This window comes from Bos taurus, chromosome 5, assembly GCF_002263795.3.
Source record: "Bos taurus isolate L1 Dominette 01449 registration number 42190680 breed Hereford chromosome 5, ARS-UCD2.0, whole genome shotgun sequence".
NCBI lineage: Eukaryota > Metazoa > Chordata > Mammalia > Artiodactyla > Bovidae > Bos > Bos taurus.
The window spans coordinates 25,888,780-25,912,003 of record NC_037332.1 but is presented as its reverse complement, the minus strand read 5'-3'; the positions used below and the strand labels follow the sequence as shown (position 1 = coordinate 25,912,003).

General features: G+C 54.3%; 1 long non-coding RNA gene across 1 annotated transcript; it reads left to right on the top strand.

Annotated features, from left to right (window-relative positions):
• Positions 1-25: 25 nt before the first annotated feature.
• On the top strand, positions 26-20,025 carry LOC101906546 (uncharacterized). Its single transcript, XR_009494476.1, has 3 exons — positions 26-680; positions 14,034-14,767; positions 15,546-20,025. It is a non-coding gene; the product is annotated as an uncharacterized lncRNA (long non-coding RNA).
• The last annotated feature ends 3,199 nt before the right edge of the window (positions 20,026-23,224 follow it).

Below are 23,224 nucleotides of genomic sequence, written 5' to 3'. Positions count from 1 at the left end.
AGGCCTAGAGAGCTACTGAAAGTTACAAATTGCTTCCATTATTAGCTCATCCCGGGCGGCCTGGTCATTGGCCAACCCCGGACCACGTGGTCCCTCGTACCAATCGATCGAATTTCTAGTTGCAATTCTCTGTACGTCCCTTGGCTCTGGGCAGGGACGGGTGGGGGGAGCGGTGGCGCGGGGCCTGGGGAGGGGCTAAGAAAAGGGGTCACTTTTCCCCCTCACCCTCCCTCTCTGCGTTGTCCGGGTCCTGAGTGTCGCCCCAGAAGGGGCTTGGGGAATGTTGTGGGTTGGGACACACCGGGGAGGTTGCAAACTGGAGGAAGAGAGGGACGACGCCAGGGACCCAGGGCCCTCTCCTTCCAATTCCCGAGCCTGCCCGGCCCCGCAGGCTTCTTCCTCTATAGCGCCCAGTCTCCCCTGGACGGTCCCCAGCTGGCAGTCTGACCCGGTACCCCGGGCACTTGAGCGTCATCTCTCCGGATCACTGCTTGGGCCCCCACCTTGGGGAAGATGCACCCGAGTCCTGCTTCTCAGGGGCTCGTTCTGAATCAGGCGCCTGCGCTCTTAGGGGGCGCCCACCCCATCCCGACCGCCGAGTTTGCGCCCCTCCTCAGACAATGTGAGAGACCGACAAACTTTTGAATGGATTAAAATCCAGAGGAGCCCCGCCGGAACAGGTGAGCTGGGTCTGGGAGGGGTGCGCTGGAGCCTGAAAACTGTCTTCCCCATCTCTGCCTCTCTCCTCACTTCATCCCGGCTCCCCTGCTGGCAGATACTGATCTACCCGACCTCGGGGGAATTTGGGCTGCGGTTGGAGGAGCCACTGGCAGAGGAGTGGAGCCAGAGCAGCTTTCCTCACCCGTTTGGGGACTAAGGTGGCAATGTCAGAGGATAGGGGATGCTTCTGAAACTGGAGAGAATGGGAGAAACTGGGCGCTTGGAGACCCGTAGAGTCTGAAGGTGATCACTTCTTTCCCTAAACGCAACTTGCAGGAACTTCAGAAAAGTTTTTTGAGGAGATGGAGATGGGAGCAGAGTTTGGGTTTTGAGGTTTGAAGTGGGAGAGAGGGCCCTGCTTCTTATATCGGAGGAAGGATGCATTTGTTTATTTCTCCATCACGGCTAATTACGGATGTATAAAAACCCGGACAGGTCCCGAACCTGCTCACCCAGCAAACTCTTAGAGGCGCTTAGAGATCCCCAAAGGGCTTTCCCAGGAAAGCGAGAGAAGTACCAGCCGCAAACGGTAGTTTTCGACTCTGCCTGGGTAGGGGGTGGGGTATCGATCCAAAGCATCAGCTCGCGACCTTCTGGGGGGCCCCCTTCTGCCCCTGGGAACCTTTTGCTGATTTTAAGTTAGGAATGACATGAATTTCTTCTTCTTCTCCTTTTAACTCCAATTTGACTCAGAGACCCATTTTCCCAAGATGGAATCTGGGGAGCGTCCCTCCCCACCCCCCAGCAAAACCACCTTCCAACTTCTTCCAGCCCACGCAAGAAGGTCAGGAAAAGACCCCCTACCCCTTCCCTGGGGCTGAGATTCCAGCCCCCCTCCCCAAGAGAAGTTCTAGGAGGAAAAGACTCTTCAAAAGGGAATCAGAGAGGGTGGGATCAGAGTGTGGGACTGAACTTGGGGGCACAGGTGGAGAGTGGGCAGGCTGGTGTGGAAATGGGGGCTGGCCTGCCGGGTCTGGGAAAGCCGGGAGAGTGGGGGCTATGGCAGGTGTATAGCAGGACCCAGGGAACTCTAGAGCCAGGCAAAGGGAGGCCCAGCCAGGGCGGAGGGTCTCCATGGTGCTGAGGTTTACCCGTCTGACCCAAGGAGCCAGGCAGGATGTGGCTGGAGCCTTTGAACAGCTTCTTGGAAAAAGCCAGGAGGGGCTGTGGATCCCAGGAGAGAAAATTCCCACCTCCAGCGAGTGGTGTCTCTGGCCTCTACTTGGCCCGCATCTTTTGGTCGGGAGTGGCCAAACCGCCCAGGCCTTTGTGTTCAGTGCACCCGAGGTTTTTCTGCGGGTAGTCCAGGGACTGCTCAGACACTGCTCATGGTGGAGCCCCTAAGTGGGCCTGCCTAGCTGAGAGGTTCCGAGAGAGCCACAGGGGGCACTGCCTAGGGACTCAGAGGTTTCCAGAGCATGGCCCTTGGGAGGGACGTATCCCCGGGCAAAAGTGAAAGGGGCTGATATTCAAGTCTAAGCCCTTTTCTTTCCTCCCACCCTGTGGCCCTGTGCACCTCTCTAGCCCAGAGGAATGGGATGGAAGGTCTTATCCCCACCCAATCCCAAAATTAACAGGGAGCCGACTGAGGTTTCTTTTACCGGCTGTCCCAGCTCTGGGTGAGCTAAGAGAAGGCGCCTGGGTCTGGACTTTGCCCCCTCCCTCTTTGATGAATCTAGACCTTTTTCCACCTCTTCCCCCATCTCCACCAACTGCCCCCAACACGCACACAGTCTGTAGAACTGTCTCTCTTTTACTCTTTTCTTCTCTTCCTTTTTCTTTTTTATACTAGGATTGATGGAGTCATGACAGTTTGGCAGAGCGTCCCCTAAGCCTGTACTGGGGAGCTGTGGACCCAGCCCTGACTTCTCAGCTAGGGGCGAACAGCCTCGTCTGTGAGCCCTTGAAATTGAACCCCGCATTGGGGGAAGCTGAGAAAGAATGGTGTGAGGGGTGGGTAGGCTGATGCAGGACAGAGCCCTGATCTGAGGAGGGGGCACATTTATGCCTTCTGCCTGTTCAGAGAGAGGATTTATAAACAATGGAAGATGGAAAGGAGGCTGAGGAAGCTGCACAAAGGACTGGAAAAAACCTGAGAACGACAAAAAGACTGGTGAGGGAAGAGAAGATTTGAGAAAGCCCTGTAGTGAGGGCAGAGGAGGGGACTTGGAGGGAGCAGGGAAGAGCGATGGAACGAAGGAACATTCATGAAAGACAGAATGAAGAAGCAAGATTTGTTTGTTGTACGAGAGAAGGGAAGAAAAGCAAGAGAGGAAGGAAAAGCACATGAACAAAAGGAGAAGGCTAGAAAGTAAAAGAAAAGGGCAGGAAAAGAGAGAGAAGTTTAAAAAAGTAAAAGAGAAAAATGAATGGGAGAAAGATGGAGAGGAACGGAGGAAAGCTAGGGAAAAGGAAAGAGGGAAGGAAGAGAAAACAGTGGAGGGAGGGCAGGAGGAAAACAAACGAAGGAAAATTGAGAATAAATATACAGAGAAAGAGGAAAGAAAGAAAAGAAGAGGGAACTGGGTTAACAGAAAGGAGGTGCAGACTTGGGAGGAGCAGAGGGAGGGAAGGAGTGGAGAGGAAGGGGTGAGGAGAGAGGCCGGTGGAGCTGAGGTGGGGGCTCCCAAGTACCCTGGCCTCCTGGGAGTGGATCCTGACCTCCCACCACCTCTCCCTCTCCTCGGGCCCCGGTGCCCGCCTCCCCACCAAGGTGGAGATGGAGGCCAGCCTCTTGTGATTAGCTTCTCCCCAAAGTAGACAGAGCTGTAGGAGTTCTTCCTGCATCTGCACCTGCCTTGGGCCAGCCTTAAGGCTCTGCAGATCAAGATCTGGTTCCCAAAAGCAGAAGAAGCACTGCAGAGCGGCGCGAGTCACAGATTCACCCTGGCTCCGTCTCCTGACCCACCTCCACTGTCTGCAGACTGGGCCTCTTTGTTCTGCCATGCTCTGGCTCTGTGACCTTGGACCTCAGTTTGGTCGCTATGTCAAGCAAAACCTTTGCACTGGTGGGTTCTTGTGTCCCTTTGGTTAGGCTGCCTGTATGTGCACAGGAGAGAGAGGGTAAGGCCCAGTCCATTCCAGAAGGGACATCTTCATTTTCTTCCTTGGCGAGAAGAAAAATCGTCCTCCTTTGCCAGCCTCATCTCCAGCCCTGCCCCGGAAAGCTACCTTTCAGGGCAAGGGATTTCTCCATGCCAGAAGGGGTCAGATTAATCTAGAAGGAGCTTGGTGTAAGGTTTGCAGACACTGGAGGAGCCAGCGAAAGCGTCTCACGCCAGAAAGAGAATGAGGACATGCCTTCCCAGGGCATTTGGACTTTCGGTGTGCGGTATATTTCACTGAAATCTTACACACATAGATTAATTGGCAAAATGGCTCTAGGTGCAGCCCGTAGGAGAGGTTGACAGGGGGTGGTTGTGTCTGCAGCCTCTTGGGCCTATGCTTCCGTACCGTGTCCATGGGATCCAGTGGCAACTACCCACTTAAAGCCGATTAGGTAACCCCTTTGTTTCCCCAAAGTGGGATGGGGCAGGTCACCGAGTTCAGCACATCTTCCACAGACAGCGCAACCCTTGAAGATAAAACTCTCAAACCACCGGCTGGAAAGCCACCTCCCCAGTAGAACCTTGCAGCTCCCCTCAGGGAGGCCTCAGTCCGGCAGTTCCAGTGTGGCTCTGTTAGCTTTCCTCCCCTTCCTCAAGGCTCTTCCTTCCTTCTTTTATCTCTCCCTTTTCCCCCCAAACCCCACCCCTGCCTGCTTGCTTCTTTCCTTCTTTCTTCCTGTACTTTCCTTTTCTTTCTCTCCCTTTTCATCTAGTCCAGGCTGGGGCTCTTGTAGCGTCTTCATACCCAGAGGCTTTGTTCTGAGACCTTCAGACAAGCTAACATGGACGCTGACCTCAAGAGTTCATTGCTCAGATGCAAATATTGGGATTGGAGGATGAAAGGCAAAATGGGGGAGTAAGCTTTGCTAATCAAGTGCAGACTGTAGTAACTCATTTTCTGTATCAATCATGGTTATTGCTGTCATGTCCCTGTGGCTTACCCCCAGAAAATCCTTCTCCACCTCACCCATCTGCAGGCCACAGTCAACCTGTCCCTGCCCATGGGGGTGGAGTTGCTAGTGCCCCCGAGGCCGTTGCTCTGCCCGGGTGAGTGAGGGCTATAAGAGCTCACCTTGGTGATGTCAGTAATGCCAGATCAGAGCCTCAAACTATTAAACAAGCGAAACCTATTTCCCCATTCCCGATGCATTTAGGGGGCCTCTTTCCCTTGGATGGAGAAGCTGGTCAATTCTGACTCTTGGCCGTTTCTCCAAGGAATGCCCCCTGATTAGCTGGGCCCACCGCCATCCACAGCAGTTCAGCAAAAAAAGGAGGCCTCTTATTCCAGGCGGTGGTGGAGGGAACACCGACTGTCCACCCAGAACAGCTTCCTTGCCCCCAGCCTGGCCCCCACCTGGGAAGGAGGGAGCCCAGTTCACTTCGCAGGATCCGGAATCTTGAATCTCCGGGGCAGAGCCGACAGCTGCGACCACTTCCAGCCTGAGCCTGACGCTGGAAGCAGCTTCTGCCGTTGGGTACTCACTGCTGCCTCCACTTCTGCTCTGTTCAGTTTGCTGCTGTGTTTTTCCGTGTCGTGTAGGGATCTTGGGGGACAGGGCAATGAAATGTTTCTCCTTGGGTCCCCCAGTCCTTCCCCACGCCCCCACCAAACCTTAAAGCTGCTGATGGATGGTATTAAGCTGCAGCTTCTGGCCCTGCTCAGAAGCTACTCCAAGCAAATTCAAATTTTCTTCTGGGCCGGAGGAAGGACACAGGCTCCTTCCTCAGTCCTTCCTTGCTCATTGATCCATTTGAAGGGCATTTGGGGGTCAAAACTGAGACCAGACTGCTTCCATTGGTATAAAATCAGCATCGTTATCACACGAAAGGCCCAGATTTCTCAAATCAAGGAACCGAGAGGGCTTCACCCAGCCCCACACCTCTTCTCTGGCCTCTCAAACCAGTGATGATGTAAAGGTTTGTTGAGGTGGAGGAAGAGAAGGGAAATAGGTAGTTTGCTGTACCAAGAGATCAATCTGTAACTGCGGCTGTTCGTTACACCAATGTTTATTTCATACCTACTATGTGCAAAGCATTGTCCCCACCTCAGATTTGTCATGATAGTCAATAATGGGATTCCTGCCACTGTGAGGCTTCAATACGTATGGACAAATATATAAATAAACAGACTGATGGAAAAGAAAGTTTGGATTTTGATTGCCACCTTCCATGTGCCTGGGCTCAGAGCCTCTGTCTTCCCAGCCCCAGCTATCGAGACCCAGTCAGTCGGCAAAAAACAAGACGGCCCTAGGGCTCATTTCTTTCCCCTACCGGAAAAATATTAGAAAAGAAGCAAGAGTTGTGCCCTGCGATCAGCAACCATGGAAGCCCTGAAATAAAGGGTTTGGGATGCTGAGCAGAAGGGTCACCCAGAGGTACCTTCCCATCCTTGAGATGTTGGGGGAGGGGGGTGGGCTGTTCTGTTTCTCTGGGCGTCTGAACAGGCCTGCGGGTTTGCCTTGGTGTTATCACATGCCTAAAGGTGACAGCAGGGTGTGCACGTGCAAGGGGCCGGACGAGCATTCAGGAAGCAGGCTTGTGTTCGCTGGACCCAGACGCCTGCACTGGAGCAGGTGCATGTTGGGGGGCGGGTGCACAGATCCAAACACATCTCCGCATACATGATCCTCTGTGTATGTGAGAGCGTGTGTACCCGCTGAATTATTATAAAATTACACTGACCCTTACAGAAAATCCATACCGCCCGGTCTTTCTCCCCCGACCTCTCGACCTCTGGGGTGCCTGAGGAAAGAGCTGACCGGGTCACCGCCTCCCCCTAGTCAATGAGTCTCTCTCCATTAGCATGAAACATGAATCTACTGGCAGCTTGACAAATTATAACTAGCAGCCAGAGTTTTGCCAACTGGCTGGCTTGGGCGCTGTCTATTTATCATTGAAAATGGTAAATCATAAGAATCCAGATGACTTAATTATTCAAATCCACCCAGACCCAGAGAAGCTGCAGGCCCGTCAATCAGCTCTGGGCTTGGGGAGAAGGGCAGGGGGAGAAGGCTGATTGCTTGGGAGCTGAGAGATGCGGGTTCCATGGCCTCTGCTCTGCCCAGCGAGCGGGGGCTCTCTCTGCCGCCCTTTCCCTTCCCTGCCCACCTTCCAGGGCAGGAGCCTGGCCAATTATTCGGGCTGCTGACCCTCCCGGGGCTCTCCCTTCCCCGCCTCCCACTGCCCAGTCCCCAGGCTCCTGTGATGTTTCTCTGCCTCTCTTTGTGTGAGTCTGCTAGCTTGCCCTCTGTTTCTGTATTTCAGTGCCTTTGATTTTATTTCTTCTCTTTCTCCTATTTTCTTCACCATTTCTTTTTCTCCCCTCTCCCTGCAGATGGACACTCATCCATACGTGCTCACACACACGCAACTTCTCTGATGGGGATTTGTCTGCATCCCTGGCCCCTTTGTTCTCACTGGCCAAGAGGTGCCCAGCTCAGGATCCCCATGCACACACACTGCACCCCTTTAACCCAGTGCCCTGCCTGAGTCCTGGAAGGTGTGAATCCTTTCCACCTTGGAGCCACACGAAAGCACAAAAGTCACTGGATGATCTGGGCTTGATCTGCATTTCACCCCCAAATGCCATATACACACTTTCCTGTCCCTCCTTCTGTGGAGTTCTGCATGGCTTGAGTGGTCAGAGATGAGCCCCAGCAGGAGACAGGCCTGTGTCCCAGCAGGGCCCACCTCGTGCTGTCCCCTTGCTCTGACCATGGAACCACCACAAGCCTTAACGGAGGGACCCCTCAACGTAAGTTTTTGCAGAAGGAGAAGGGAATCTCTTTACAGAACAAATCCTAGACCCGGAGGTCTGCACACTGAGCTTCTAGGGGCTCTTTGATCTCTGGATCCTTTTATCTTTGTGCCTCTCAAAACCCGCTGTAAGTATGTGCTCCTGTTCCAGTCCTGGGCCCCAAGGGAAGCCCATGCTCCCCCGGCCCCCAGTTGGGGTGGTGCTGGGTGGGCCCAACGTGCCCCAGTTCAGGGGTTCGCTCCCTCTGGAGGACAGTGTGGATGGTGGGGAGGGTCCCCTCTTTGAATGGCGTCCTGGCTTGTTCTTTGAGGGGTGCTTGTTAGTTTGGCTCTGAGTGGCTATGTCAGCACATGTGACCACACGTTTTCGGGAGTCCTTGTGCAGGAACAACAAGTGACAATGTCCCCACCAACAGGGCACCTGAGGAAACAGTCCTCTGATCCCTGCAATTCCACTTCAAGGCCTCCAACTCTCGAAGCTCTCAATAGAAACTGGCCTTGCGCTCTCACAGAACTCTAAAGAAGGAGCTGCTTGTCTCTGCTACTGAAAGGAAGTTCTTCCTTGACTCTAGCTGTATCCTTTGGTATTGGAGGATGGAGATGATCAGGAATCTTGGGAGGGGACTCCCCTCTCCTCCAAGAGAGTGTGTATGGTCTATAAGGGACCCTTCCTTACCTGGGCCCATCCCCCTGGCTTTGACACCACCTGCCACTCTTTCTTTCGTCCCCACCTTTCTGAAGCAGGTTGATATTTGACCACAAGGGCAGTGTTGAGGGGTGAGGCAGGCAGGGAGAGGATCAAGATTCCAAAGCAGCCCAGCAGCTGGGCGGCAGGGAGATCAATAAAGGGAGATAGATTGAAGACAGGTTTCTCTCACTTTTTTTCCTGCTGGCTCAGCGCCCCTGCCCAGCTCCTACGAGCAGGTGGAGGACAGAGTGGAGCCCTGGCCTCTCTCTGCCCTTCTAACTCAAACAGGTTCCTAATCCCTGGGTAGAGGGTAAACAGCCTCCAAGCACGGCCAGGATTAACCACAGAAATGCCGCTAAGGTATTTTGGGCACATTTCCCTGTCTGCCCCCCCCAACCCCATGTTACTAATTAGCCCAACAGTTTGAGAGAAGCTTGCGGGGAGTAGCTAGGAATGCCTTTGTGCGTTCCCGCAAGCCCAGGGCTGAGCTCTGGACAGTGTCTCTGGTGCTGGACTAGCTGAGGGGGACAGAGGGTTTCCGACCCCTACCCACCCACTGATTTCCACATCAGCCCCAGGGCAGGCCTCACATTTTTTCTCTGCATGCTCCCCGAATCCCCCGGCCTCCCCGTGGCTTTTCACAGCTGGAAGGCAGGTGGGGGACAAGGGGGAGAGTGGAATCGGCTCCGGAAATCAAACGACCCAATAAAAAATTAATTGTCTAATTAAAACCATGAGGAAGCCCCTTGCCAGAGTCTGGCTCTGAGTCATCAGGGCTATAAAGGGTGGGAAAATGAGTCTCAGCTCCTAATAAATTCCTGATTTGCAGCTTGGTCTATCAGCAAAGGAGCAGGAGTGCCGAGGGTTCTGGGGGGCTAGGCCTCCTGGAGGTCACGCCATATCTCCCTGGGCCCCCAGCCCTGGTGAGCACACCCACCTCCACCCCACAAACCCAGCTTGAACCCAAGGACTGGAATCTCTCCCAGAACCACTGCTCAAGGTGGGCGAGCCTTCCCAAGACTGACCCTCAGGCTCCCTAATCTGGGGCTCATCCATTTCTTCCAGATCTTTCCTCAGGAAAGCAAACATCCTGGGACTTCCCTGGTGGTCCAGCAATTAAGAATCTATCTTCCAACGCAGGGGACGTAGGTTGGATCCCTGGTCGGGGAAACTAAGATCCCACATGCCAAGGGATAACTAAGCCCATGCACCACAACTAGAGAGCCGAAACATAGCAACAAAGACCCAGCATAGCCAGAATTCTTAAAAAATTTTAAAAAGAAAGCAAACATCCTGGAAACTTCTCCAACTGGAGAGTTCTTCATTTAGATTAACTGATCATTGTTAGAAACAGGTTGCTGTGTGGGTGTGTTTTGACCTCATCCCCTCCATTTTTTGTGAAAAATACATTTTTACATAATTCATGAGCCAGCAACTACTCTCTCTTAAAATTATGCTGATTTTTGCATGAATGACAGGGAATCATGCTGCAAAATGCATCCCTCTCCCCTAAAAAAGTGCTCTGCCCAGTTGACCAAATCCCCCGGGAGAGTGAACACAGAGCTACTCCAAAAAGGAGTGCAGAGTTAGGCAACTCTCGAGGGTAGATGGGGATCTGAACCTTCGCCCTGGATAACGGCACCAGTTCTTCCCGCGGGGAGCCTGCCCCATTCCTCTATTCCCTGCCTCCCTCAGCAAAAGTGCATTGTAGACAGAGGCATGAAGTCATAATAGCAGGAGGAGGAGGAAACTGTTAGCATATAGCCTTCAACATCCTGATACATTATTTTATTACACAATACAATATGGGATGTGTATGTGCGATTAGCTTCTTTAAACAAACACAGGAGAACGAACAAAGGATGTCCTTCAGCACAGTCACCTCAGGAGGACATACATCTATACCTCCCTTGATTTAACCACTTTGGCAAAGACTCCTTTAAATTGGACTTTGTAGCCATTCTACAAATACCCAAGACAAACATGATTAGCTACAAATCATTTTTTGACTGATTCCAGAAAAGCAAGTGATTTTCTCTCCAATAAGGACATTCAAAGACTGAGTCAGGTACCCTCCAGACAGTTCCCAAAGAGGAGTTACAGAACCGGTGTCATTGCTGCCTTGTTGGAAGAAGGGTTTTTCCCCAAGGTGACTACTTGGAGGCAGTGGTGCTTTCAGTTGCGTTTCTTTCTGGACACATCTGGAGTGTGTTATTTATCATTTCTGATGATCGTTGTTTTGTTCATCTGGTGGTTATTTTTCATCCTAAATAGCAAACTAAGCTTTCCCTAAGAAGGAGAAAAAGGGAAGGAAACAAATTCCTGACCCCCATCTGGGTCAGAATCTCATTTCAGATTTCAGCAAATTCCCATACACAAATGTCACCATGGTGGCTGGGTCTTTCTGCTTTCATGAACTCCAAACCTAGAGACAGGAATGTCAACACTGATTCTGATTCACCTCACAGTAACTACAGACCTACTAAGTGCAACTAGGTAATTGTTTTCTATCTGAATTGAAGATAGAAATTCCTTCCTTGATGGATGGAATCTGCATTTCTTTTCCCTGCTACCCAATTTAAGACTGCATCCTGCTCCATGGGCCTGTTGTTCTGGGAGACACTCTGGTTTCCTGGCGCCCATGTCTCATGAGTACATGACTTTGAAGATCATTTTGTCCACTTTTCTGTCCCCAGGCAAAGCCTCACAAATATTACTGGTTCTCAGCTTGACTTGCTTGGGTTGGTAAATAGAAAAGTCCTCAGTGTCCAACTATTTGCGACCCCATGGACTGTAGCCCAGCAGGCTCCTATGTCCATGGAATTCTCCAGGCAAGTATACCCATGTGGGTAGCCATTCCCTTCTCCAGGGGATCTTCTGGACCCAGGGACTGAACCCAGGTCTCCTGCAATGCAGGCAGATTCTTTACCATCTGAGCCACCAGGGAAGTCCTGACCCAGAAAGGGCATGATGGTGGCCCACCATCACACAATCTTGTGGGTGGGTGGGGGCACAGGTGCCATGCACATCAAACTCTATGTGAATGGCACCACCTAGAGTTGTGCTCCAGGAGTGCAGTGAGTGGTTGGTCCCTGGAGCTGAGCAGTGCTGCCACCCTGCAGCCCAGAGACACTGGCGATTCAGTTTTGCCCAGTATTCACAGATGAAATATCTACATTTTGACAACTAAAGGGTCAGCAACTCAGCCCCAAAAGAAGGGCTCAAAGTGGAGATTCCCTCCCCTCGCTGAGATCTAGGCTCAGAAGACAGCTCACTAGTCTTCTCTTCACAACTTCAAAGGCAGCTCCAGCCCTAGGGAAGATCTCGGGGGTATGGAACAAAGCTGATCCGACCCAAGCTCAGTGTCAGGTGATGTGGCTGGAACACAGGTCAGTCTGGGCCTAGAAAATGCAGTGAGATGTAGGATCGCTCCTGGCCTAGAGTTTGGGGAGGGATGGCAGTGGGTCATGGAGTGGTGGATGGTCAGGGTCCTTGGTGTAGAGTGAATGTTTACAATTGCCCAGGCCCTTCCCTCCTGGGCCCTCACCTGCAGGCAAAGCTGCCTTAGCCTCCTTACCCACTGCAAAGTCCATCCCACCTGGATATTCTTCTGCATCCCCCGCCAGCCCTGCTCTTCTCTCCTTCCACCCTCTTTTATGCTTTCCTCTCTGAAAGAGTCTGAACAAAGCCCACTGACCTCAGTCATTTCCACAGCATCCCCCTCAAGCATTCTCTTGGCGTGCAGGATCACTCAGACTCCGTGTCCTTACCTCACTGGGACCAAGCTCCTTCGTGTTCAGTTCACCCCATTCTGCCAGGACATCCCCAACTCAGCAGCTCCGGACACTCAGCCATCAGAGCCCTAGATGAGCCACCACATCAGAGGCTGAGACACTAGGACTTGGAAGAAAGAGTCAGCCAGCCCACAGTCAGCCTCTCCTGATGGGACTCCTCCACACTGGGCACTGCGGGCCATGTGGAGAGTCGGAGGAAAAGAATCTGGTCACAGAGAGCATCGATCTCATGTGACCAAAAAAGACATCCATTCCAGATTAACATAACAGTAATAGCCCCGACCACGGAGGTGAAACTTGCACACAGTCCATTTCAGAGGTAAGAGAGAGTGCTCACAGCTAGGGGCCCCTCAAAGGACCCCCAGAGCATGTCAGATAGGAGCTGCCCTTGGAGACCCTCGTAGGGCCTGCGACTGTGGAGGGATCATCACATGGGTGCCCTTTGTTTCCCAGTATGCAGGTGGTGGGAGAAATGCATGCCAGCTGGGAGCTGGGATAGGGCTTCATCACCGAGCACCTATTCTGCCAGGCACTGGGAACCCAGTGAGAGTGAAGGAGCCCATGTTTCCAAGGCTGACAGTCTAGACGGGGAAAGAAACCAGAAGCAGATCTTTACAAGGCAGTGAGGGAAGGCCCTACACCGGTGCTACCCACTCCAGGCATCGTGAGGTACCACGCCCACACCTAAACCTCTCAGGGCAAAGAGAGGAGGGGGCAGGGAAGGCATCCTGAAAGGGGGGCTGATGTGAACTGAGAGTGAGTGGTACCCTTTTTCTTCCCATACTCTCCCAACTGAGGCTTATCTTCCACCACGAGAAGAATCCATTGGCTTCTTCCAAACAGTGGGGTGTCAGCACCCTCTCAGCTGCTCTGTCTCTGGGCAGAGTATTCAAAGGTGGACTGAGGTCCCAGCCATCTCTGGGGCGCCTCCTGGTCCCATCTACCCCTCCCTCATCCCTCCCTGCTAGCATCATGGCCAGGTGAGTGGATGGAGCCTGGGAGCAGGAAGGGAAGAGCCACCAGCCTCCTGGAATTACGTGCTCTTCAGTCTTCCTCCCTCGGCCTTTGTGGGTGATGCCCCTGCTTCCCCCTCATTCCCCATCCGGATCCAGCTCCCACCTCCCAAGGCCGCAGCTGCTCCCTCCCCTGCACCTTGGAAGAATGTCCTTCCTCTGCCTCCCTCCACAGGGGCCGCGTGGGAGGGAGGCGGCATCTGGCCCCATTCTCCTTGGCCTGGGAAGGCTATCTGGAAAGGGGAACCCCCCTTGCCCTGTCCTCCTCTCTGGGGAGCACCCTCCCTCCCCTCTCCACATTCCCCAGAAGTTCTCAGACTGAGATCCCTCCGACTACGTGCAGTTATGTGGTGAAATCACTGCTTTCCTGCCCCGAGGCGCCAAAGCTGGGAAGGGAGCCTGCTCAGACCTTTGATGTAGGCACGTTTTAAAAGGCCCACCTGTCCCCTCTCTCTCCCCCACCCCCAGCCTGAACTGCTGGCGCCCCTCCTCACGGCTCTGACTCCCAGGCTACCCCCGATGCGGCCTGGATCGGGTCACACAAACCCTTTCCCGCTGCGGTAATCGAACCCAACCCCCAACTGTGCTCACTCGGGGACATCTGTCTCCAGTGAATAAGGGGAGATCCCAAACTTGAGTGGTTCAGTGACACTTAAAAGCTTAGAGCAGGAAGATCTGCAGTTTCTCTTGGAGCAGGGCCTGTGGGCAGGGTCGCTCCGAAGCCCTCGTTTGATGTTGTGCTTTCATGGTTGCGGTTTGATCCAGATGTTCCCCACTTGTGGGATTTTCTCCTTGGGAGGGAGGGGGCCCTTGGCTGTAAAGACAGTTCCATCGTGCGCACATTTGGATCTCAGTGGCTGGGTGGGGGTGCTCTTCCGGCTGATGTCAAACTCTGCTCTGGACAACCCTGCCCTTTCCCATCTGAGGATCACATCCTCTCCCTTCACGTCCCCAGCCCCTTGTAGGCTTGCTGTGCCACTGTCCAGAAGTGACTCTACCTCTCTGTTCTTCCGGCACCACAAGATGGAGCTGGAGTTGGTTCCCAAACCATGGGAAGAACAGGAGAGGGAATTCAAGAACCAGATTTCTGGCCAAAGAACAGACAGTTATCAGAGAAATTGTGAATGGGATTGCACTGAGAACGATGAGTCCTGAAGAGGAAGTGGCCAGCCCTCCTTTACATCAATCCTATAAGGCTGGAAGTAAACCTTTCCACATTCACAAGCCCCTTGACTCCCTCCGAGCTTGAAAAGGCCAAAGCCATCCCTCCCCAAAGGCTTCATGGAAACCCTGGAAGTCTTTCCTTCCACCTCAAGAGTCTTCAGAAGGTCTTCCCACTGTCCAGCCTCCATCACTGCTTGCAATAGAGGGAGGTGGCTTCCCCAGGGACAGTGCATCAGTCATACTCAGTGGTCCTCTAAGACCCTCTGCAGCCTTCTAGATACTTCTGCCTCATGGAATCAAAAGGAGAGCTCTTAACTCTATCAAAAATCAGGTTGCTCCCGGAGTTATGTTGGTGACCACATAAACACTTGGATCCTTGCTGGCTTTGTGGAGGTCACAGCCTAAACTGGACATGTGGATGTTGAGTGACAGAGGACAGATGGATCAAAGAAACTCCAACCCCGCCGGACCAAGACACCAGCCCACGAGTGGACCCTGAAGAACTGTCATCAGCCACAAGGTTAGGTAAGTGGACTTGATTTGGGGGGCAGGGCCTATGTGGGACGAGACAAAGCCTGGGAGGCTTGGCGCAGGAAGAGGAGACGAGGAAACAAGGGAGGGCGGGAGCCAATGAGTGGACAGGAGGAGAGAGAACTGGCTCCCCACTGGAAAGAGAGGGGGAGGGATGGGGAGTCAGGCGGGAACAGCAAGGAGGCCACGCAGCAGGCTCCACCCACAGTCCCACCTGGAGAATCTGGGCAGCTGGTCCCAGCTCCCCTTGCTCTATGTAACATCAGGGAAATGCACGTTTTGGGTATCAGCTTTTGCCCCCCAAAGGCCCTGAGGGTCAGTTCTCAGGCCTCCCCGTCCCCTTGGACTTTGATCCAGCCAAACACAGATGGGTCAGGTCATGATGTTGAGGGGGCAGGTGGCACTGGGTCCCCCTGGCTTGAATTTTTTCTTATTCCCCCATGTCCTCTCTCTCTTAAGCAGTAATTTCTCATTTTGCTTGGTCTTACATGCCCCATATGTCTCTAGCTCAGAGAATTAAGAAACACTCCATCATTCTTAAGCTGGGCCTTGCCACCTGTGGGTCCCTCCCCTCCACACATATGTTCACACAACTGGGGCAAGTGGCTAGCTTCCCCACGGCCCCCTCTGGCCCCTCTGTCCCACCACAACCCTTCTCATCTTTCCAGCTAGAATTAGAGCCTTCTCCCCTGCAGAGGGTGGGAGAGGCCTGGGCTGGGTTCCTCACAGCTGGATAGCAGCTGGGAGAGCCCCACCTGTTCTGTGCACTCAGAGCAGCTCCCTGGAGAAGACCAACAACAAGAGCGAAAGGTGCTGGGCACTCGCCTGGGGAGAAGCGACTCATGCAGTGGGATGCTCTACCTGGTCCGGTCTGACCCTGGGGCAGGTCACGTGCTCAGCAAGGTGTCCCGGGTCTTGATGGTGCAGCGGAGGGGATGGGGGGAGGCTAGAGCACCTGCCTGCTCGGGCCATCCAAAGACTTGCCCCCACCTCCTCTGCCTCTCCCACTTGCCTTTACTGTGAAATGGACAGAGGCTGCCCTCATCCCTTCCTGCGGCTCCACTTCCACCATGCATTAAACCCTTTAATGCATGCCTGCATCAGCCCCCGAAGGGCCACCAGAGTCTCTTACTCCAGAGACAGATCCAGTCCTCGACTCCCACAGCTGCTGTGGATGGAGAAAATGAGATGAGACCAGAAGAAATGCTCCCATCTCCTCTCATGAGAGCACTGCAGATCCCCAGCCCCTTCCCAGGATCACGCCTCCCAGGCTGACGTGAAGAACCTGAGAAGGGAAGGGTCATTAGGCCGAAGACTGGGGCCGGGAGCAGCAATGCTCCCCACGATCTGCTTATGAGTGCATGTAAACCCAAATGTGAGGCTTCTACTTTGGTGCCATGGAAGACCCCCAGCACCTGCTGCTCGCCCTCCTCCTCTTCAGTACCATCTTTACCAAGACAGAGTTGTTTGGGCAGCCTCGACTCCCAGGACGGGGCTAAGGAGTTTGGGTGGGAGAGCAGAAGAGAAAGACACTTCCTTAGTGTTTCCTGCAAACCCTGCCAGGCTAGAGGTGCCACGATCTGGGCCCTGTAACAGACCTGCGGGATCAGTGGGGCATATGTGAGGGCCCTGGATTCATTGCAGCTGATAGATAAGACTGTGGCCAGTGGACACAGAGCATCTACTACGTGCTTGGCATGGGCCTGACACGCTGGAGGAGACCTAGAGAGGCACACATTACAAATACTGGAGACCAAACCCTATGTAATCTTACCCTCACTCCTGTTCAAACATGTGATCATATGTGGACCTCCAACACACGAGCTAGATAGAAGAAAGAACTTCCCTGAGCCTGGGTTGTCAACACTGTTCAGTAAAATCATCAGAAGGCCTTTCCTCTTGGAAGGTGGTGAACCAGGAGACCCTCATCTTGATGGGACAGGATCAGGTAAGGCTCCAGTCTGTAGGCAGGGGTATAGCCGACTTGACCCCTCAAGATGTTACCCTAGGCAAGGCAGAGAAGTGGAGGTTCCAGAAGAGGGGCATGAAGGGGAGGGTCACACAAATGGACATACAGACAGAAGGAAGGACTGGAGGAGCCAAGGGGGCGGGTAGGGAAGCAGGGTTGGAGAAATGAATGGTCTTGGCTGGACTGACGGACGACACCAGGATGGATGGATGGCGGCTGAGGTTTGTTTACGGGCAGCCCCCAGCCCGCCATCACCGGGGAGAGGAATGGCGGCTGGCACATCAGAGGGCTCTTAGGGAAGCTCATGGAGATGATTTAGATGGAAATGAATCAGCTCCATATGGATTAAGTGTCCCCACAAATCCCAGGATCTTACAGATGAGGGGACAGGGCAAGGGCACTGTGGGGGGAGGGGGCGAGGTGGGGAGCAGCGTGGAGCTGGTGCTGGAAATGGGCCCCTAGGTGCTGGAGGTGCCCTCCCAGGGCACGATGGGCCAGCCTGACAGACACCACCCTCCCCAGTCTGTCTGCACCACCATCTCTCTGGCTGGGTACCAGGCTGGAGGAAAAGACCTTGTCTGTTGGAACATCGTCTCTGGGTAAGTTTCTGTCTGTCCCCCCCTGCCTCTGACTCTCTCTCTTTCTTCCGGAGTCTTCATGCATCTTTGCATCTTCGTCTTTCTGTCCCTCTCTTCCCTGGCCTTCTCCCTCCCCACTGTTCCCTTCTCTTCTTCCACTCCCTGGCCCCCATCACAAGTTCCCGTTCCCTCCAGCCCTCAGCTCTGCCCTCCCTCTGGCTGCAGACCTACTGCCTGTTCTCTCCCAGGCCCCTCAGGTTTGGAGTTGGATGGGGAAACCAGGAAGGCGGTCTGAAAAGTGACTTTTTGGCTACAAAAAGTTCTTTTTCTTCCTCTCTGCCCACCCGGGCCCCAGCCCTTCCTTCTCGCAGTGCCCGAGGCAGCTTGGACGGAGCCCTGTGCTCTGCAGACTAGGGCAGGTTTGAACAGATCTGCATCCCCAGGTCACCAGCTGGCTGTGGGGTTATCAGAGGCACCATCTCCCCACACCCCTCCCAGGCCCTGCGTGGAGGGCCCTGGGGCTGTGGTTATGAAGCTGGCTGCCATGCGGACGACCTGGATCAGAGCTCGGGGTAGTCATATATGACAATTGGTTGAAATATCACAGCCGCTCTCCCCCCACCCCCATTGGTGATCTATGGGCTGCGTGCCCTGTAAAAATTATTTATCGGGGCCTCAGAGTGTCCTGATTTAGTGCTGCTGCCTCTGGGGCCGAGGGGCCTGCCTGTCCGCCAGGCCTAAGCGTTAAACGACGCTAAAAAGTTAAACGGCCAACGTTGGGGGCTCACTCGAGGAGGCGCCATAAAGCTGTCGGAGCTGCTTAAATCAGGAGCGAGGATTCCCCGGGACATCTTCTCACCATATGCCGCAAGCCAAGAAGGCTCTCCTCACCCTTCTGCGCTCACCCCAACCCAGCCGCACACACAGGCCAGAGGCCACGTGGGCCAGGCCTGGGGTCCTGCGCAGAGCGGTCAAGGTAGACCTCCTCTCAGCCCTCCCCCAGGGTCAATCGGGCAGGGCCCAAGAGGGTAAGAGGCCGCGTGTCCAGCCCTCTGCCTCGAGCCAGCGTTTCCTTGTTCAGATCCAGTTCTTAAGGACTCCTCGTTCAGATCCAGTTCTTAAGGACTTGCAGTGAACGGCTGCACAGCAGCCCCTTCCAGGGGCCCGTGTCGGGGCAGTGCTTTCCTGGTGCTTCACTGACAACTGTTAGTGGGTCGGACCCACTGGAATCAGTGTCTTCCTGCCTGGGTTTGAAGCAGGTGCTCTGTCCCAGCCAGATGGGGACCTCAGGTCGGCTCTCCGCCCCCACCTCCTTCCATTCACGGCTCTTGGAAGAACAGAACTCCACCCTGTGATCACTGCCCTCCTCCAGCCACCCCTGGGTGCCAGCCTGACACTCAAGGCTCACAGGCAGTCTTCCCGGCCGAACCCCAGTCCATGCTGCCACCGCCCGGCCGCCGCCGAGTACGCGAGAGGGAGGTGGGTCTCCGCGGGCTGCCTATCACGCCTTCTTTCAGCAGCAGTAAAACTCACCTCTTAAAACCTCCGCTTGGGTCCCTAATATTTGCCTGGCTATATATCTCCGGTGATATATGGACAGAAATTGCTCGTAAACGGCTATAAAACCTCTCAGTTGAGCTGGGGAGGAGGCGCTTGAGGGTGGACATGGGCCAGGCTGCAGTAGGGTCGGAAGCGGAGACACTCCACTGAGCACCCCAAATTCAACCCTGGATCCCAGGACGAGGGGCCGGGGGTGGGGCCCTTGGGGGAAGGAGGGAGGGAAGAGACCCAGAGAAGATCTTCAAGCCCCTCCGGTGGTGTTACGGGCTGTCTCATCTGGCTGCTCCCATGATGTGCTGTGTGGCCTCGGGCACGTCACTCAGGGGCTCTGTGCCAAGCTTCCCATTCCTAGAAGACAGTGACACACACCCAGGCTTGATGAGGAGCCACACAGAGAATTAGTCTGGCCTTTGTAAAGGAAGGAGGTTGCACATACTGGGCACTACCCCAGGTGGGCAGGGTGTCTTTGGAAGGCCTACTGTGTGCTGGATTCTTTGCCTAATCATCTCTAATCCTGACAACGGCCTGCCATGGAGATATTGTCGTCGCCACATTGTTGGATAAGAAACCTCAGATTCACAGAGGTGCACACAGGGGGTCAGTTCCCAGGGAGCAACCCCAGAGCTGGTGTCCTTTCCACAGGTGAAGATGAAATCCGGGTAACAGGAGGGGCAACAGGGGACTCTAGGGGGACTTCCGGATAAGGATGTGGGGTGCTGGGAGGCCTTCTGGGCCCCTCCTCTTCCCAAGGGTGCAGGCCTCTCACCTTCCAACACTTCAGTCCCAGTCTCCCCAGGGCCTAGGGATTTCTGCAGTGAATTCCCAAGCACTGTACCTGCTGACATGGCCCTATGAAAGCCGTTCCTCCCCTGGCCCCACCAGGACTGGACCCCTGTCTCCTGGTCTCCTGGGTGGAGGGTGCTGCCCTCCCACAAAGCCTCAGGTTTCCACTTCTGCTTTGGGAGCGATTTCTCCGGGAGGTGGAATATAGTGCTCTGGCCAGAGTTTCAGAGCCCTAGGCCAGGTTCTGGTTACCCCTAATCCCCACCCCGCCCCCACCCTCCCCAGGCTTTGGATGCCTCTTCCTTCCATGGCTCCAGCCCTTCTCTTCTCTCCATGCTATATCCCCCTGGACACCCCACAGTCTCCCTCTCCCACAGCTCCCTGAGAGCTGGTCCCCCCACTGGTTTTTCCACCCTCACACTGCCTCTCCAGTACCTGGTCTCCCCTTCCCTCCACCGTGAGCCCTAGTTCTCTTCGTCCTCTTGCCCAAGTCCCTTTAACTCCTGGTTGCTGCCTACGGTCACCCACCCTTTCCCTCCCTCCTGGCGTCTTGTCTCCCTTGCTCTCCAGATGCTCCTTCCTTCCACGACCCCCAGACACTACCCGTCCCCTAATGAACCTGTTGTCTCTCTCCCCTGCCCTCCAGGATCCCCAGCATCCCACCCTTTGTCCCATTCTTGGGATGAACCAGAACAAACAGTAGGAAGGCTACCCTCTGCCCCACACCTCCCCTTCCGTGGTGGTTCCCACCCCCAACCCCACTTTTCTTTAAGTTTCCAAATCAACCTTCCTCCAATAATAATGATAAAGCAGGAAGCTGGGCCGGAGGACAGTGCAGATTTTTCTTCTTGACACGGAGTTTCCGATTAAAGGCAAAGGGACATAAATCCTCCTGCGTAATTGCTGTGCTCCAGCTTGGAGCCACTCAGAGGGGAGGTGCCCACCCCTCTGCCCCTGCCCCTGGGAGCCCCACCCCCATCCTGAGCAGGGCTCATTGCCCCCAGAGCCTGGGGCTGGGCTAGGAAGGGGGAAGGGAATGGCGCCAGGTGTCCAGAGGCTGTGGGAAGGGAGGGGCATACACCCAGCAGGGGCCCTGCTTTTCTTTCCAGGGGTCCCAGCCCCAGTGATGGACCCCTGCCCATGGCCCAACTCTAAAGTAAGCACCTTTCCCTTCAGCCCAGGCAGCCCCTCAACCCTGCACATTGAGAACACGCATTATATTTCTGCAAAGCTTCTTGGCATTCATGATCTCATTTGATTCTTGTAAGGACCTTGAAAATTATTAAACAAATATCAGATGGAGGGAGGGGCCTGAGTGATCTGTCAAAACAAGGCCCCTCGTTTTAGGGGAACTTGGGCTGCAGAAGTGACTGGCTAGCGGCAGAGCTGACCTAGCCCTCTCAGAACGTGCCTTCTCACTTACAAGGAGGGGCTGACATTGCTGAAATCTATTTAACTAGGGCCTAAATAGCCTCCTCCCAAGCGGTGTTCTCACCCACCAGAGCAGTTTTTTAAATATCGAGAATGCTTGCTTTATCCCCTATGATTAGGGAAAGAAGACTCTGTCAGTGTATGTAAATTGCTCAAGGTCGAGGGTTAGGGGCAGAGCCCAGAGTACCAACACTTCCACCTTCACACTCATTCTCAGAATTTTACCTCCAGATTCTAACCTCTGGTGACTGCAGGTTGGACTCTCAGGCTGGCCAGGAAATCTGCCTCCCCTTCCCCCACCAGTGAGAACCCTCCCAGCTCTGCCCCTCCCTTCTTTTCCATCCCTATTGCCCACTCGCCTCTTCCATGAAGCCTTCCTGATTTGAAACCCGTGGTTCTTCTCCTGTTTCTTCCTGCACTGAACAACTCCCTCCAGCTCCTGCTAAATCAGGTCCTAGATGTGAGTGTCCCCTGTCACCAGACTAACAGACCAGGCCTGTGTGTCCTCCCTCTGAAATGCCATTTCCCAATCCCCCCTTCATCTTGCCCTCCCATGCCTGCCCCCAATCTAGGCCCAAAACACTTGTACAGCAGGCATGCAGACAGATGTGTGTCCAGGGGACCCAGCAGTCCTGTCTCCTTTTACATCAGTGGATGTGTCCACAGAACCCCAGGTGTAAACGCCCATGGCTTCTGGGTTTCCCTGGCCCTCCCAGGCCATCTGGTCTGCTGTCCTCCCAGACCCCCTACTTCCCCTGTATCTCTAGGGAGCGGGGTCCTTTAGCTGAGACCAAGGAAAAGAGGAGCCACCTCCACCACATCCTCATTCTGCTTACCCACCTATGAATAAACCCAGGCCCGACCGATTCAGGCAAGGCCTCCCAAGGTCTGACCTCTAGGCCTCCTGCCTGAGCTCTTCAGACATTGGAGCTCTTCAGACATCGGACGAGTTGGTAGCTGACTGGGTCCTGACATCCTCCATGGGCCACCCAACCCACACCCACGCCTTGCCTACCCACCCTTTCCTCTGCCACAGTGAAACTATGCGGGCAGGATCCAGTGAAGACTTTGGAGTCTTCAAGAAGAATGTCCAGTCTGGGTTAGGAAAGAAAACAAGTGCAGGGGAGCAAGAAGGCCAGCTTGAGGCTCAGGTGCTCCTGCAGGGGCCTGCGTTGGTGTGCCACGCTTGGGGTGGCACAGTAGCAATGCCTGGGCTGGGGAGTCCTTGGTGTTACAATGGGTTTGGAGATGTGTGTATAGATTCTGGATGCTGGTGTAAGGCTAAGGATATTGGTGTTTCCCTGGAGATTATGTGGGTTCTCTGGGCTTTACAGTAGGGCTCCTCTGGGATTTCTATAAGGTAGTCTGCTGCTGCTGCTGCTGAGTTACTTCAGTCGTGTCCAACTCTGTGTGACCCCATAGACGGCAGCTCACCAGGCTCCTCCATCTGTGGGATTTTCCAGGCAAGAGTACTGGAGTGGGGTGCCATTGCCTTCTCCGATAAGGTAGTCTAAAAGGCCACAAAGCCCGTGCTTCTTCCTGGGCCTGAACAGGGCAGAGAACTCGGGCTATTAAAACAAAAAACAAAAAACAAAAAAAGCCAGGTGTGAGGGAGCAGAGGTGGGCCAGGTTTCCGGAAGACAGGGATAATCTGAGGTTGCAGGCAGTGAGGCCCTCTTCACTCCACCTGGGTGCTCATGTCCCAAACCCTGATCAACAGCCTTATTTATTGATAGTGAGGGGCCAGGAGTGACTGCTGGCCAGAGACTGGGCATGTAGGGAGGAAGGACCAAGGAGAGGTACACAGGCAACCGGATAGTCTTCCTGGGTGTGCGTCCCCAACAACAACCAGGCTCTGAGCTCCCCCTCAAGCCAAAAGCCATGCCTGAGTGTTACTGAGGCAGGGGAAATCTGGAGGAAAAAGATATAGATCCTTCCTCCTGGAGACCCCGGTCTTTTGGGGTGATAGCCCCTCACCTTGGACCTAGGCAAATAAATAGAGAACTGTCCTTGCAGCTTAGTGACAGAAAACTTCCTGAGAGAGGGGGATGTGGGGCAAGGATTGGGCAGAGAGGTGGGAAGGGCAGGAGGGGGTCCCAAGCAGGAACAGGCTGAGGGCCGATTCAGAGG